The sequence below is a fragment of the Sturnira hondurensis genome, unplaced genomic scaffold (assembly GCF_014824575.4).
Source record: "Sturnira hondurensis isolate 20B ecotype Veracruz unplaced genomic scaffold, ASM1482457v3 Scaffold0012467, whole genome shotgun sequence".
Classification (NCBI taxonomy): Eukaryota; Metazoa; Chordata; class Mammalia; order Chiroptera; family Phyllostomidae; genus Sturnira; species Sturnira hondurensis.
In genome coordinates this window covers 2,521,281-2,539,596 of record NW_028085098.1, presented here as the reverse complement: position 1 = coordinate 2,539,596, position 18,316 = coordinate 2,521,281, and the positions used below count along the sequence as shown (strand labels likewise).

General features: G+C 35.5%; 1 long non-coding RNA gene across 2 annotated transcripts in view; it reads left to right on the top strand.

The window, feature by feature from the left end:
• Window positions 1–17,951, top strand: part of LOC118997051 (uncharacterized) — a 65,957-nt gene extending 48,006 nt beyond the window's left edge. For both annotated transcript variants that reach the window (XR_005068596.1, XR_005068595.1), the window contains exon 4: window positions 16,642–17,951. This is a non-coding gene — a long non-coding RNA (uncharacterized LOC118997051). The remainder of the gene's footprint in view (window positions 1–16,641) is intronic.
• The last annotated feature ends 365 nt before the right edge of the window (window positions 17,952–18,316 follow it).

Sequence of the window (18,316 nt, the reverse complement as noted above, 5' to 3'; positions counted from 1 at the left end):
CTCCTACTATTCTAGCCCTCTCCCCTGTTTTCTACCTATTGTCTATGCTATTTTCTGTGCCTTCTCCCCCCTTTTCCTCCTCCCACTCCCCTGTTGCTAACCCTCCATGTGTTCTTCATTTCTCTGGTTCTGCTCCTGATCTAGCTGTCCTCTTGGTTTGCTTTTGTTTTAGGTGTGGTTGTTAATAACTGTGAGTTTGCTGTCCTTTCACTGTTCATATTTTTCCCAGTGTGTGCACAAAGCAGTGGGCTGACCACAGTCGCACATTCGCGTGCAGTGGGACAGGCGTGCAGCCTGGGCGGTGGGAGGCAGCAGGCCTGATTGCCATTGCTTTCCTTTGACCCTGCCCCCAAATTTTTCAATGGGCTACTCACCTCAAGCTAGGAGATCTTGCTAGTTCTGGAGTTGCTTCTTTTTTTTTAAAGAATTTTGAATTTTTATTTAACTCTGTTCAAGTAGAGTTTTCTTTCTGTATTCCCAGCCTTGCCCCCGCCAGTGCTCCCCACCTCCCTCCCATCTCCGCCCCCCAATTTAGTTATTGTCCATGTGTCCTTTATACTTGTGAATCCTTGTGAATCCTTCCCCTTTTCCCCTGTGATTCTCTCCCCTCTCTCCTCTGGACCCTGTCAGCACCTTCTGTATTACAGTGTCTTTGGTTACATTTTGCTTGCTTGTTTGTTTTGTTGTTTAGAATCCTTTTAAAGGTGATATCATATGGTATTTGCAGGTGTTCTAAACTCTGCCATTGCCAACTAGGACTTCTTGAAATGCCTGCATCATCAGCCCATCTCAGTGTGTGTGTGTGTGTGTGTGTGGTGGGACATTTCTGGACACACAGAAAGCTACTTTGAAGACTTGACGGGCTTACCTAGTATTTGAGAAACTAGGAATAAAGCTTAATAAATGATAAGAGGAGGATGATTTTATAGCTTATAATCATAGTTTATTTTTGTTGATTTTATTTTAGTATGTTTCCTCTATTTTGGCTAGCAAGGAGCTCAGTATTATAATTAAATGAATAAATAAATTTAGAGAATGCATTAGTACAATGATTATCCCTCATAGGCTGACAACATTCTCTCAAAATTAGAATTTGGAGCTATTCTCAAGGTGATCAAGAGGGGAAAATACCCAAATAAGTCAGCAATATTCATCTCACTATCTTTATTACAGTATGGCAATATCTCCTGGTGTCTGGAAAAATAATTTTCTTTATATGCCAACTAAGACTTCTTGAAATGCCTGTGTCATCAGTCAAGCTCAGTTTGTGTGTGTGGTGTGTATGTGCTGGTGTGTGTAGTGGTACATTTATAGGGACTTAGAAAGCTCCAACGAAGAGTTGAGAAGTGGGACACCAATAACTTTTCTAGTAATTGAGAAACTAGGGATAGAACTTAATAAATTTTAAAAGGTAGAAGACTTTGCCACTCATAATTTATTTTTATTGGATTTCATTTTACTTTGTTCCTTCATTTTTGGCTAGTAAGAAGCCTAATATTATAATTAAGTAAATACATAAAATTAGTAAATGCATCAGTTATCCTTCATAGGCTTGTTAGACCTGTGTTTGCTGTTTTGCTAGAACTGCTCACTGCCCAATTTTATTTTTTCAAGAAGCAAAGTTCTTCCACACATTTTCTTGTAAGTCCATGATCTACGTATACCAAGCCACAACCTACTCAAAACAACATTCCATCTGACTAGTTGCCATGGAAATAGGCATAATCAATCACAGCAAAACAAATTGAACACATTAAATAATAATATGCAAGCACATCTATGAGAATTGCTGGTTTACCACTGGTCTTTGACACACCAGTTATTTGGTGGACCAAATAACACTATGCATTCTGTAACAAAGGCATGCATAACTTCACTCTCTTCATCACCATGCATGCCATCTTCTTCTGTACTTGGTTTTACATAATGTAAATAGAACATGTCACCTATAGTATTTTCATAGGACCTAACACATAGTAGGTGTTCAATAAGTGACAGTTTGAAACTTTCACCATGAAAACAATTTTGTCCCTTTGATTAATTTGATTCTTTTCCATTTGATTCTTTTCCATAGCTTTTTACTGAATTGAATTCAATAGAATATGAGCAAAATATTAAAGTGAGAGTATGCTCAGTGTAAATCAAAGTTCATGAGGCGATATCAATAAAGACACAGGATATAATATAGATAAAATTTAAAGTTTCTACACATACAATAGTCATGTTTGGGCATCTCACCATTAGCATAAATAATTTACTGTTGAATCATGTTTCATCTAAATCATACAACTCATCTTTTCTTTCATTAAACATAGAATTTTAAACTAAAATTGATTTTCTCTCACTTTTTCTTTTACAACAATATTATATGGTATTTACAAAAACTATAAACATAGGTTATTATCTTTACCTCTTTTTAATATAATGCTTTATATTGGCTCTGATTTATTTTATTTTTATTTACATGTCATCAAATTTATATATAATCAGGGTCACTAATGTCTCTAATTATATTGAATGCATTTTATGAAGCAAATTTATTTTATCTTATTTGAAACAAAAATAGTTTTTAATGAAAACAATGTTTCTTAAACATTTTTACTGGATACACCTACATAATATTTGTTATAATTTTAATGCCTATATCATATTTCATTGGGTCTATCCACTGGGTTACCACCCTGCTGTTGGATATTGACATAGGTGACACTTTATCTTCATGATAGATAACATCATAATAAACCAATTTGTGTAATTAGTTATCTAAATCACATATATTTTCTTATAAATTATTTACATAATTTAGTTGATTTACAGAAGTACAGTATATACTTTTGTGTGTTTTATCTCTTTCAATTCCATCTTATAGAGAGCACTATCCTGAAGGCTTTAATGTGTTTATGCAATATGCTTATTTTTCTTAATTAAACAATTAATAAATTGTTTATTTTTATCAGTAAATTTATGTATACTAAGTCAGAACTTTAGACAGTGAAGTCTATGTTAGTAATACAAGTGCATGTTGAATGAGATTATCTGCACAGATTTGAATGTTTTGTAAATAGCATAATAATTTCATAACATACACTAAATGTATGGTGTTTGTCGACACTCCTCAGAAAAGATCAATTCTACTTAGTTCTACACTTGAAGCATTATAAATCCCAAATTAATAAAGTTTTACTGCATTTATGGGCCACTCTTTAGTGAACGAACTGATTGCTTCAACCATTTGTTTCCTACTTACATAGGTACACATGGGCAAGTCATATTTGTGTGCAGTTTTTGTTTTAAAGTTTAATACAGTGAACTGTTACTAACTGGTCCATAAATTTGCTGTGCAAAATTATTCTTCGGTTTTATTATAAACTTATAGTTCAGTTGACTTTATTGTCCTCGCCTTAGTATGTATAACTTTCATACATGGGAGAAAAACACTGGGACCTTAAATCAAAGTAGTTACTCTTTTGCTGAACATACATATTTAAATATCAAAGACAATGTTAATCTATGTAGTTGGAGATATTTTAAGACTCTATGTCTGACCTTGTCATCCTTATAGAAAAGTGATGCATGATTTCTGGGCAATTTAGAGAAAAAAATAGGACATTTTCAGTTAGCCCTTCCATTTACTAAATTTCTCAATAAGTCTTTGTGAATTCACTGGTTTCTAAATCGAGCCTTAAGGAAAGTTCTGAAATCTAGATAACTACCAAGAACCACATAACCCAGGCCACAAAAGCATTTCAAAGTGTCTTAGAACTTTTCAACTTATCGAATTGCACTAAATACTGAATTTGGGGTGGAGAACCTCTTTATACACAGATTAAATGCTTAAGGCAATTCCACATTGTATGAGGGAGGCTTCAAGTTTTGTCTTGTGGGTAAGTGACGGCTATTCTCAAAGACTTCTCAAACCGACGTTATCATTACCACCCTGTCCTTTACTAGACCAAAGATGTTAAATAATAAGAATATTTTTACTTACATGACTCCAAATATAACTACCATTTTTAATCTGAAAGATTATTGCAAGAAGCTCTGAAAGAATAGAAGAACTAAGGATTAAAAAGTGTAAGAATATATAAAATTTAAATATTAAATCTTTCACACAAACTTTTTATCCTTACATGATAGGTACTAAATAACTTATATTTAAATGTCCTACTCATGCTATTTTAAAAAAAGATCAGATACTTTTTATTTAAGAGAAAGCTGAAAATATTTAAAATATGAGGGGCAAGGTTAAAAGATGAGCTATATATATCCAATTCAAGTTACATTAAAATACAATTATAAAATAATCAGGAGTAAAATTTTTCTGAAAGGAAGTAAATACCCAGTACTCTGTCTCCCAAAGAAGGCAAATTACACTACAGAAAACAAATCTTACATGCACTAAGATTCCTTCTTGCTTTGATACATGTAAAAAATAACACTTCATGTTGTCTAAATTTTTAGGATTGTACGGTAATGAATATATAATTCTATTTTTATAAATAGGTCAACATGGAGTTGTCTGCATACTGGACAGGGCTTATTACTTTTCTTCAGCTTTTTTGAGTGTGTGAAGATGATATAAGATATTCTGTTTTGCCATGGGTGATGCAACCATTTCAAGGTTGATCTTGTCAATCACTGAGGTTCAGCAGCATTAAGGGGAAAATTAGAATCCACACTTACATCTTCATCATGTATTGCTTCCCTCTCAAACTCACAACTTCTTAGTTGCTATAAATGATCCTATAAATTGATGGCTGTGAATAGCCCTCACTTTCTTGTGATTGGGAGGCTTGTGTGATCTCTTCATCATTTTTCTTAACACACAGTTTTCCAGAATCATCCAATGTGGATTTTTTCCCAGGGGTGTAAAACCCTCTTCTACTTGTGTTGAGTTTTCTAGTCAGGTTTTCTGTCTTTTTCCTTCTTTTCATATAATGACATACATCCACAATTATAGTATCACAAAGTATTTTGACTAACCTAAAAATCTCTACTTCACCTATTCTTCCCTCTTCCCATACTTCTGCTAACTGCCAATGCTTTTACTGTCTCATAGCTTTGACTTTTTCCAGAACGTCATGTAATTTAAATCATAGAGTTTGTAATCTTTTCACATTGGCTTCTTTCACTTGGTAATATGCATTTGAGTTTTCTCCATAGCTTTTCATAGCTTGACAACTTATTTCTTTTTAGCATTGGTTGATATTCCTGTGTGTATAGACATCACAGTTTATCCATTCACCTACTGAATGACATCTTGATTGCTTCCAAACTTCAGCTGTTATGAATAAAAATTGCTATAAACACCCATGTGCAAGTTTTTGCATGAACATAAGTTTTCAACTCCTTTGAGTCAATATCAATGAATAGGACTGCTAAATGGCATGGTAGGAGTTTAATTTTGTAAGAAGCCACCAAATTATCTTCTAAAGTGGCTGTACCTATCTGCATTCCTACCAGTAAACAGGAGTTCCTTTTGCTGCACAACTTGGCAAGCATATCGTGTTGTTGGTGTTCTGCATTTTGACATTTGAATAGGTTTGTAGTGGTATCTTACGGTTTAAGGTTTTTGAGTCATAATATATGATATGAAATATCTTTTTATATATGTATTTGTCATCTCTATGTCTTATTCTTTAATTTTTTCTTATTCATTATAGTTGTGTTCATTTTCTCCCCACCATACCCTCCTGCCCCACCTGTTCGCACCACCACCATCAAACCCACCCCCTTTGGCTTTATCCGTGTGTCTTTTATACATGTTCTTTGATGACCTTTCCCTCATTTACTCCCATTAATCTGCTCACCCCCCTTCTCTGGTTACTGTCCCTTTGTTCTTTCTTTCAATGTCTCTGGCTGTATTTTGCTTGCTTGTTTGTTTTGTTGATTAGGTTCCACTTATAGGCGAGATCATATGGTATTTGCCTTTCACTGCCTGGCTTACTTCACTTAGCGTAATGCTCCTAGTTCTATCCATGTTATTGAAAAGGGTAGGAGCTCCTTCTTTCTTTCTGCTACACAGTATTCCATTGTGTAAATGTACCAGATTTTTGATCTACTCATTTACTGATGAACACTTAGGTTACTTCCAACACTTGTTTATTATAAAGTGTGCTGCTATGAACATTGGGGTGTGTAGGTTATTTTGGATTGGTGATTCAGGGTTCTTAGATATAATCCCACCAGTGAAATTGCTTGGTCAAAAGGCAGTTCCACATAATTTTCTGTGGAAATTCCATACTGTTTTCCACAGTGGTTGCACCAGTCTACATTCCCACAAACAGTGTGCAATGTTCTCCACTACCTCTACAACACTTGCTGTTTGTTGATTTCTTTATGATGGCTATTCTGACTGGTACAAAGTGGTATCTTATTGTGACTTTAATTTGAATCTCTCTGATGGCTAGTGATGCTGAGCATCTTTTATATATCTCTGGGCCCTCTGTATGTCCTCCTTAGAGGAGTATCTGTTCAGGTTCTTTGCCTATTTTTTAACTGGGTTGTTGGTCTTCCTGGAGTGAAGTTGTGTGAATTCTTTGTATATGTTGGAGATCAAACCCTTGTCTGAGGCATCGTTTGCAAATCTGTTTACCTGTACAGTTGGTTCTCTGTTCATTTTAATGCTGTTTTCTTTAGGTGTGCAGAAGCTTTTTGTTTTGATGAGGTCCTATTTGTTTATTCTTTCCTTTATGTCCCTTGCTCTAGGGGATATATCTGAGAAAATATTTCTGCATGGAATATCTGAGATTTTTCTGTTCTGCTTTAGGACTTTTATAGTATCATGACTTATATTTAAGTCTTTTATCGACCTTGAATTTATTTTTGTGTATGGGGTAAGTTGGTGGTTGAGTTTCACTTTTTTGCACGTAGCTGTTCATGTCTCCTTACATGATTTATTGAATAGGTTATTTTTATGCTTATGCCCTCTTTATCAAATATTAATTGACCATAGAGACTTGGGTTTATTTCTAGGCTTTCTGTTCTGTTCCATGGGTCTATGTCTCTGTTCTTATGCCAGTACCATTCTGTTTTAATTACAGTGGCCTTATAATGTAGTTTTATGCCATGCATTGTGATCCCTCTTACCTTGTTCTTTTTTACTAAAATTGCAGCAGCTATTTGGAGTCATTTATAGTTCTATATAAATTTTTGAACTGTTTGTTCTATATTCGTGAAATATGTCATTGGTATTTCAATAGAGATTGCTTTGAATCTATAAATTGTTTTGGGTAATATGGAAATTTTGATGATGTTAATTCTTCTAATCCATGAATACAGTTTATGCTTCCATTTATTTATGTCTTTCTTACTTTCTTTCTTCAGTGTTGTTTAGTTTTCTGAGTATAGGTCTCACTTCCTTGGTAAGTTTTATTCCCAGATACTTTATTTTTCTTCATGCTATAGCAAATAGTATTTATTTGCTCTTTTCTGATTCTTATATTTCATTGTTGGTATAAAAATGCCTTCAATTTCTGAATATTGACTTTGAATCCTGCTGTTTTGCCAAATATGTTTATTAGGTGGAGTCATTTTTGATGGAGTTTATAGAATTTTCTATGTATACTATCTTATCATAAGCAAACAGTGGTAGTTTTGATTTTTTCCAATTTGGATGCCTTTTATTTCCTTTTCTTATCTGATCGCTGTGTGTAGGACTTCCAATATAATGCTGAATAGAAGTGGTGAAAGTGGACACCCTTGTCTTGTTCCTGATCTTACTGGAAAAGCTTTTATTTGTTGCCCATTGAGTATGATGTTGGCTGTAAGTCTCTCATATTTGGCCTTTATTATGTTGAGCAATGCTCCCTTTACTCCCACTTTGCTGAGTTTTGGTATTATAAATGGGTGCTGTACCTTATCAAGTGCTTTTTCTGCATCTATTAATATGATCATGTGATTTTTGTCTTTCCTATGTTTATGTGATGTATTACATTTATTGATTTACTAATATTATACCATCTTTGCATCCCTGGGATGAATCCCACTTGATAAATGTGTATGATCTTTTTAATGCATTGCTGGATGTGGTCTGCTAATATTTTGTTGATGATTTTAGTGTCTATGTGCACCAGTGGTATTGGCCTATAGTTTTCTTTCTTTGTTGTATTCTCATCTGCTTTTGGAATTAGGATGATATTGGCTTCATAAAAACAGTCTGGGAGTCTCCCCTCTTCTTGGATTTATTGTAATAGTCTGTGAAGGGTGGGGGTTAGCTCTTCCTTAAATGTTTTGTAAAATTCTCCTGTGAAACTATCTGGTCCAGGGCTTTTGTTTGTCAGGATTTTTTTTATTACTGCTTCAATTTCATCAGCTGTTATTCATATGATGAGGATTTCTGCTTCTTGTTCACTTGGTTTTTAAGATCATATTTTTGTAGAAATCTGTCCATTTCGTTCAAGTTTTCAAATTTCTTGGTATATAGTTGCTCGTAGTAATATCTTCCAACCTTTTGTATATGTTTAGCATCAATTGTAATTTCTCCTTTTTCACTTCTGAATTTTTTATTTGGGTCCTCTTTCTATTTTTCTTGATGAATCTGCTTAATGTTTTGATGGTTTTGTTTATCTTTTCAAAGGAGCCACTCCTGGATTTATTGTTCCTTTGCATTGTTGTTTTAGCCTCTGTGTGATTTAATTATGTTGTGATCTTGGTTATTTCCTTCCTTCTACTCTCTCTGGGGTTTGTTTGTTGTTTTTCCTTTTGTTTATGTAGATTTAGGGTTAGGTTGTTTATTTCAAATATTTCTATCTTTTTTAGGTAGGCCTGTATCACTGTGAACTTCTTTCTCAGGACTGACTTTGCTGTGTCCCATAAGTTTTGAACTGTTGTATGTTTATTTTCATTTGCTTCCAGAAACTTTGTGATTTCTTCTTTTATCTCATTATTAACTTATTGATTGTTTAATAGCATGTTATTCAATCTCCATGAATTTGAGTGTTTTTGAGTTTTTTTCATTGAGGTTGGTTTCTAGTTTCAGGCCCTTGTGGTCTAAGAAAATGCTTGATAAGATTTTAATTTTCTTGAATTTGTTGAGGCTGGTTTTGTGTCCCATTATATGGTCTATCTTTGAAAATGTTTCATGTGCATTTGAAAAGAATGGGTATTTTTCTCCTTTGGAATGAAAAGTTCTCTCTATACAGCAGTAAGTCCATTTAAAATGGGGCACTGTTCAATGCTGCAATAAGCTTGTTAATATTTTGTTTGAAAACTCTATCCATTTTTGACAGTAGGGTGTTAAAATTCCCTAGTATAAGTGTGTTGCTGTCTATATCCTTCTTGAAGTCCTCCAAGATTTTCCTTATATATGTGGGTACTCCTATGTTGGGCGCATATACATTTACAATGTTTATGTCTTCTTGATGGTTTCTTCTCTTGAGTGTCTCTTTTTAGGTCTTTTGTTTTGAAGACTAATTTTGCCTGATATGAATATTGCTACCCTGTTTTTTCCCTGTGCATCTGCTTGAATATTTTTTTCCAACCCTTCACTTTCAGTCTGTGTAGGTCTTTTGTTTTGAGATGGGTCTGTTGTAGGCAGCATATGTGTGAGTCATGTTTTCTTATCCATTCAGTTACCCTATGTCTCTTTTTATTTGAACATTTAATAAACATTAATTCATTAATATTTAAGGTTATTACCAATAGATACTTATTCATTTTCCCCCTTTGTACCTGTGTTCCTCTCTCTCACTCTTTTCCTTCCTCTTATTATATCCGTCCCTTTAGCATATCTTGCACTTGCTGGTTTAGAAAAGGTCTATTCTTTCAGCCTTCTTTTGTCTGGGAAGCTCCTTATTTTGCCTTCCATTTTAATTGAGAACCTCACTGGGCAGGGTAGTTTCAGTTGCAGGCCTTTGTTTTTCATTACTTGATATATCTCTTGACATTCTCTCCTAGACTGTATTCCTGTTGAGAAATCAGCTGCTACACTTATCGGACCTCCCTTGTAAGTTACTTTGTGTTCCACCTTGCTTATTTGAAGATTCTCTCTTTGTCTTTAGAACTTGACACTTTAATTATGATGTGTTTTGGAGTAGGCCTCTTTAGGTTTAGGTTGATTGGGACCCTCTGTCCTTCCTGAACTTGCATGATTTTTCCCCTTTCTAGGTTTGGAAAGTTTTCTGTCATTATTTTTTTCAAATAGGGTGTCTATTCCTTGCTCCTTTTCTTCTCCTTCTGGCATTCCTATGATTCTAATGTTGTATGTTTCATGTTATCTTGGAGTTCCCTTAACCTATCTTCATATTTTTTAACCTTTTTTTTCATGCACCGGCTCCACCTGGGTGTTTCTTTCCACCTTGTCTTCCACCTCACTAATTTGGTCCTCTGCTTCATCTAGCTTACTGCAATTCCTTCTAGTGTATTTTTATTTCAGAAATTGTATTCTTCATTTCTTCCTGGTTCTTGTTTATAGTTCCTATTTCCTTTTTCATACTATTATAGTTTCCACTCAGTTCCTTGTAGTTGTATGTGAGTTCCTTGAGCATTTTTATAACCATTCTTTTGAATTCTACTATATGATAGTTTGCTTGCCTCTATTTCATTTAGCTGTTTTAGTTGGGAGTCTTCCATTCCTTTTGATTGCAGGTTCTTTCTTTGTCTTTCTATTTTAGGTGACTCATTTGGTTTGTTTCTGTGATTCTTGATGCTCTGCTCTGCTTTGATAGCTGTCTTTGTAGAGTGAACTTCTATAGTAGGAGTTCTGTAGGATTCAGTGGTATGTTCTCTTTGATCTCCTTGTCTGGATGTTCTAGGGTTGCCCTTTCTTTTTTTTTTAAGGTGTTTTTGTCTTTGTAAACTTTTAAAAATATTTTATTTATTTATTTTTAGAGGGGAAGGGAAGGAGAGAAGAGAGAGAGAGAGAAATATCAATGTATGGTTGCTTCTCGTGGGTTCCCTGCTGGGAACTGGCCTGCAACCTAGGAATGTGCCCTGACTGGGAATTGAATGGCGGTTATTTGGTCCACAGGCCAGTGCTCAATCCACTGAGCTTAACCAGCAATGGCTAGGGTTGCCCTTTCTTCTGTTTATGTGGGATCTCTTATTGTACTTGGGCTTTCCCTGTTGGTTGTTTCTTTGTTGGTGGATTTTCTCCTCTAGTGAGTTTACTTGTATTCACAACTCCCACTTTATCTTGTATGTGATCAGTGGCAGGATGAAGGCAAAATGGAATAAGATAGCAGGAAAGTATTTATGGGATTTGAAGAACCAACAAATAGAGAACAGATAGGAGATCCTTTGGAGAAGTGCAGCAATAACTGTGATATTTCACCCAACTAGCCACTTTTTATAAAAGATGAAGAAGAGCCCTGGCTGGTGTAGCTCAGAAGATTGAGCGTGGGCCTGCGAACCACATGATCGCGGTTCGATTCCCAGTCAGGGCACATGCCTGGGTTGCAGGCCAGTTCCCAGCAGGAGACCGTGAGAGGCAACCATACACTGATATTTCTCTCCTTCTCTTCTTCCCTTCCTCTCTAAAGATAAGTAAATAAAATCTTTTTAAAAAGATGAAGAAGAGATAAGACTCTTATTAGAGGAGAGAAAGAACGTGAGCTGAACGTGAGCTGAATCCAGAAAAGAGAGTGTTTGCGTGAGGTAAGATGGTGAGATATATTGAGAGTAAGGGATAGAAACTAGGCATAGTGCGTGAAAGAATAAAGTTAATCACAACAGCAATAAAGCTCAAGAAAATAGTGAAATGGGCCAAGGCCAGGAAGGGTTGCTATGTAACACAATAATATGGAATAACAATTATCTACAACAATACAGGAACAACAATAATATGACAAGAAATATATGATCTGAATGAAAATAATAGAAAATAAAAGACCAAGAGTAGTATGTTATTAGAATATGAGTGAAGTGGAAGAAGAAAAATTAAAATGCAGTGTGAAAGGGAGAACAAGGAAAATCAGTCAAACAATGCAATGAATCAAACAAAACAAAGAAAACTAAACAGGAAGAAGAGAAATAATAATAATAATAATAAAATAAATGAAATAAAAATAACAAAAATAATAAAAATAAAAAATAAAATGCAATTCTGTAGAATAGCAAAGTGAAATTTGTTTCAGTTTCCAAGTTGGCGTTAGCCTTTTCTGATCTCTCTCTGGATGTGTCTTTGGTCCTTTCACAGCTCCAGGTCTTATTGTCTCACTTTTGGGAGGAGAAAAACCCCTTCGGCTGACTTTCTTTTTTTTTAAGCCCACCCAGTGAGTTCTGCTGGTCTTCCTGGATGCTGCAGGCAGAAGGGGCCTTCACTGTTCTCCCTTCCTGTGGTTGTGCAAGGATGGGGGCTAGGTCTGGGCTGCACTATTTACAGGTGCCCAGCCTCCAGCCCAGGCCTTCAGAGCAGTGCTGGGTCCCCACTGTACATCTGTGCCAGCCTGGCCCCTTTAATCTATCGCATTGTGCCACCCTTAAGGTGCTCTGATTAGTAGCAACTCGCACCCCTCTTCTTTGCTGGCCTGGGTACTGCACACTCTCAAAGTCCCTTCAGGTCAGTTTAGTTCCCCTATTACATTAAGACTCTTTGAGGTCTGCTAACTCTCTGAGCCCTTGCTACTCTCTTCTGATCAGTCCATTTGGCACCCATCCACCTCCCTCTTTGCTGGCCCAGCTACTGCACAGGAGAGGTCTGTGCACAGTGGCTGTGCCTCATTTTTTTTAGTGAGTTTCCCTTGCTGCTGTTCTTAACAAGTGCCCAGCTTTTCACACATCCTAATTCTCTGATTAGCCCTGAGACTCTCTCGGTCACAGTCAGTCATGGCCCAACTCTTCTCCCATCTCTAAATGTGTTCTTGCTCCCTGATTTCTGGGTACTGTTTAGCCAGCGACCATAGTCCAAGGTGGGGAATGTCCCCTGCTGTGTGTCTCCCACTATGTCTTTATTCCCTTTGCAACTTCAAGCATCCAGGTCTCTCCTAGACAGGACTGACTTCCTTGCTCTGGAAGGGGAGGAAGCTGCAAAGTTACAATCTCTCTCCTCCTAAGCTCCTACAACAGCTGTGGTACCTGGCACTGGGCCTGAGGACCTTCCCATGGCCTCCAAAATCTCCTTACCAACCATTTTATATGTCCTCTGCAATCTTTGGCTTCCAAAGTTCATATAAGTTGTGATTCTGTTTGCTGTTCACTCTGTTCTTCAGAAGATCAGCCAGGTGTCCCAGTTGGGTGCATGAACAAGTAGGTTAAGCTCCCACCTACCTTACTGCCATCTTCCAACCTCTCCTGTTTATCTTTTTTAATGAGATATTGCTTATAGTTATTAGCCTACTTTTATATCAAGTTGTTTTCTTATTGTCAAGTTTTAAGAATTCTTTGTATATTTTGGATGAGTTCTTTATGAGATATATTCCCCTTATTTTTCAGCTTTATTAAGATATAATATACAAATAAAAATATAATATATTTAAAGCCTATATTGTGATGATTTAATATACCTAAACATTGGGATCTATTTTCTGGAAAACCTGCAATGAGGAGAACACCTGAGAATGTTCAACATGTAAGGCCTGCCATCAACAGAGATCAGAGACTGACAGTACAAGAACTAGAAGTTGATCTGGGGACTCAAAAAACTACTGTGTTCAATATTTTGATGTATGCTATTGACATGAAATGTGTCATGGCAAAATTCATTCACTGGCTTCTGCTAACAGAGCAGAAGGAACATCTTGCTGCTGTTGCTAATGACTCGATCCAAACTGCTACTAATGAACCAGATTTCTTCAAGAAGGTCATAACGGGAGATATTCATGGGCCTATAACTATGATCTGGAAATGAAGAACCGGTCGTCCCAGTGGAAGTCACCTGGTTTTCCATGCCCAAGACAGCATAGCAAAGTCGCAGCAAGATCAGGACTATATAAATGTCCATCACCAGTACACCCTTCTAGGCCAAACAATTAATAAAGGGTACTATCTTAATATTCCTCACTGGTTGAGAGAAGCAATATGACAAAAACAACTGCAGCTGTGGGCACCTGGTGATTGGCAGGTTCATCATGACAACATGCTCGTTCATGCATCATGTCTCATGCAGAGTTTTTTGGCAAAATATCAGATCACTGAGCTGACTCAGCACCTCTATAGCCCAGATTGGTGCTCTGAAACTTTTGACCTTTCCTAAAACTAAAATCACCTTTGAAAGGGAAGAGATTTCCGGCCATCGGTGAGAGTCTGGAAAACACAATGGGGAAACAATTTGTTAGATGGCTATTCTAACAAAAGATTTTACAGTGTTTTGAACAATGGAAGAGATGCTGGGAGAACTGTGTGAGGTCCCAAGGTGCTTACTTTGAAGAGTTTGAGGCATCATTGTCCTATATACAATGTTTGTTGTATCTTTTATCTCCTTCAGTAAATGTCTCTAATTTCATAATACATGGCTGGACACCTTCTGGACAGATCATGTATCATATACAATGTGTGGCGTAACACATGCTATATATTACATAACACATATATTTTCTCTCTCTCTCTGTCTAACCATTTATCTCTCTCTGTGTCTTCATCTCACCCCATCTGTCTCTTACAAAGGAGAGAGACTAGATCCTAGTCAAGAGGCTTCTTCCCTTGTTTCAGTTCTTGTCTCATCCACAAGAGAATAATTCAAGCAAGAGACAAACATGTACAGTAGAAATGAGATAACAAGTTTATTTATACACTTCAGTAAAAAGCTGCAAGTAGACACTTGGCTAATCTGAGTGGTCCCACTTTTGAGATTTGGGGGTTATACATGTCAATTGGCTTCTTGGTTCCCCCTTCTTCTCCACCTTGGAAATAATGTATAGCTAGAAGGCTTGCTTTCTCAGTTGGAAAAGGCTCTTTTTCTTAGTGAAATTCTTACAGAAGCTCCCTTTTGCAGCATAGAATCTCAAGGATTACCCTCCTCCTGTACTATTCCTGCTTGTGATATTTAAGACAACTGGCAGTCTTAGGGAGATTGTTACAGAAACTAACAGAGCTCCCCTGCCCTTTTCCAGCCCAGTCTCAAGGATTCCCCTTTGTCCCATGCTATTTTTGCTTGTGGTGCTTGGGCCACCTGGCAATCTTATTAATCCGACGTCAGGACTGCTGAGACAATTGATGAGACATGTCTTCCTTTTGCTTCTGGACTCTTGTATTAAGTTCTTTGTTGGATTGTAATGGTGAGGGCCCTGCCTGTATTTCCCTCTGGCTGCACATTCCTAGTTGCTGTCTAACATATCTATCTATCTGGGTTATCTATCTATCCATCCAGAGGTAATACAGATACACAGTTTTTTTATACTTATTTCATATTTAGGTTTAAATTTTACTCTGTCATATGTTAAGACAACTAACCTAGATTTCTTTTATTTATATTTACCAGGTATAATTGTCCAATTCTTTTATTTTTGACATTTACTATACCTTTTCGATAAATGCATCCTTTTAATTTTTTTACATCTGTTGTGATTTTAAATTAAACATGACAATCATTGTCTTTGAATTATTTAGCCAATCTTTATTTATTGTAATTATTATTTTAGTAATTATTCTTGGCATCTTTATTTACACTTTTTGTTTATTGTATATTCTTTCTGATTTTTTTCTCTACTCTCACTTTCTGTTGAGTGATGAAGTTCTCTGCTCTTGGATTTATGTCTATTAAATAAGAAAAAAGAAAAATATGATATGATACATTTTATTTTATTTGTTGTCTGTGATTTCTTAAACTTACTGTTACTTTTGCTTTCTTCCTGAAAAGACAAGAATTTTAACACTCTTGAGTACAGACTCAATATAATAAATGTTATGTGTACCAAAAATAAATACAAGAAAGTTTTAGCAGTTTTTAAAATATAATACCTAAATCTAGAAATAATTCAAATGACATTAAGAGTATAATTTTAAATATTTTGATTCAGACATACAACACTATACTATACAGTATTACATAAGCAACTGATATATTTAATAAAACAATAAACCACAGACTAATAAATAATAGATAACACAGACACAATAAATATAATGTAATAAATAGTTTAAATAAATAACAAAAATTGCCCTGGCTGGTGTAGTTCAGTGGATTGAGCTCGGGCTGAGAATCAGAGTCACTGGTTTGATTCATGGTCAGGGCACATGCCTGGGATGAGGGCCAGGTCTCCAGTGGGGGCCAAATGAGAGGCAAGCATGCACTAATGTTTCTCTCTCTCTCTTTCTCCCTCCCTTCCCCTCTCTCTAAAAATAAATAAATTAAAACTTTTGAAAAATAAAATTAAATGAATAACAAAAGTTAATATTAACAATACTATATTCTCCCACATGAAACAAAATGACTCAGTCTTTCCATTTTGATTTTTAGCTACAAATAGCAGATGCAAAAGAGTGTGACTCTACTTATATGAATTCAACATAACCCAAAGTAATCTATTTTCCTCTCTGGGGAAGGACTGGTTTGGAGTGGGAGAGAGGTTTCTAATTGGTAATGTTCTTTGTCTTCATGCTGAAGTTTGTAACATTCTTTCTCTTAATCCTAGTAGTAGTTACATTTATAAATATTTCTAAGCTGTACACTACAATTTATTCATATGTTTTAAAATATATTTTGTGTTTCAAAAAATTTTAAGGATAAAAGCTTAACCCTAACAGTTCTCCTTACTTCTGTTTCAGCCTACCCCCTAATCATGTTACGTATGGCTGCTCATCTTCCAGATGCAAAGAGCTCAAGTCACACTCATGCTGTGAGCCCGTGGCTCAGTTTTCTTCTTTTGGTTTTCTGAAATCCGTGTATCCTTTGGTTTTTCTAGCATTGAATTTTGTGGAGGAAGTCAATGGCCAGTGCTTGTTTATCATCATGAAATTAACCAGCACTTTCTTAAGTGAATCTTACATGTATTTTCAATGACCTTTGATATGCCAAAATGCCGTCCTAAATGAACATACAGATTTTCTCTTCTATAGTCAATACTGTAGTACTCTGAATTTCATGTAGTACATTAGGTTTTGGAATCATATTATATTTTAAATGTATAGTTTGTATATTATACCTTTTTTTCCTTTAACTTGCATACATTTCAATACTAGCAACATTAAACAATGTCTAATATGTGTTGTTTATTTTGTTTCCTGTTTATTGTTCATATTCTTTGCATAGGCACTCATTAACATTGTGATGCTGTTCTTGTGATTGAGAATAAACATTTCACATTTTATGTTATATTATTTCTTATTTTGATAGTCATAAAAATAAATGAAAACATTTTGAAATGTTATGAACTCAAATTAAAGATTAAGGCGACCAGACCTTCTGTCTGTCAGGAAGCAAGGAGTGAGGACTTTGATATTTTAATCATGGAAATCACATATGTTTCTGCATCCATAAGGTACAAATATTGTAAATAGCTTATTCAGTTCAGAACCTAGAATCTGAGTTGGTGGTGTTTTTGTTCATAAAGAAGCTAAAACGATGGGGCTTTCTACTTTTTTGTAGTCTCACTTTACTTGGTGTGATGCTGGCACTGGAGCATCTGTCAAGTATAACAGATCTGACTGGGAACAGAAAATTCTCAGCAACCAAGTTTCAATCTGCTCTTTGCATATGCTTCTGAGCACGTAGATTGCAGTTTCATTTCACTAGAAGAAGAATTTATTTCCTCTGCAAGTGTGTTCACTTTTCAGCGTGTAGAGAATGGACAAGAGTTGATTTTCTCATATCTAGTCAAGGAAATATAAAAAGAATAATTTCCACAAGAAATCCATTGCTTTAAGTGCTTCTCCCTAAAATACAATGATAAGTTTATTTTTAAACATCCACAACATCAAATAGAAAACAGTGACTTTTTTGGATGCATGATGAAATTAGGTACATGAGGTACCAATCTCATTGAGCACCTTCTTTAGAATCATGGAGGCAGAATTGTGTAATTACATCCCTTGCTCTTACCTGGTTTTATGGTGACAGCAAGTCAAATATAAATAAATGCCTCAGAGCTTTTAAGGATGTGCACCATGGTACTGCCTTTACTGGGAAGCCCATTGTACAAGACTTCTACTTCTGTAAAAATACTTAGAACTGTGGGTAATAGGAGGAAGAAGGAAAAACAAACAAATATAACATATTTTAGTAAAGCATAAGTTATATTATGTTCTTAGTATTCTATTTTTCAATAATTAAATTCAAATCCTAAGAGGTAAGAGAGGAAACTGGATGAGTGGGAGTCATCACAGATGTAACTACTTCTTTTTTTGTCTAGATTTTTATTTTGATACAATATTTAACATAAAATTTTCCACTTTGATAATTTTAAGTGTATGACTCAGTAGCATCAATTTACAATGTTGTGCA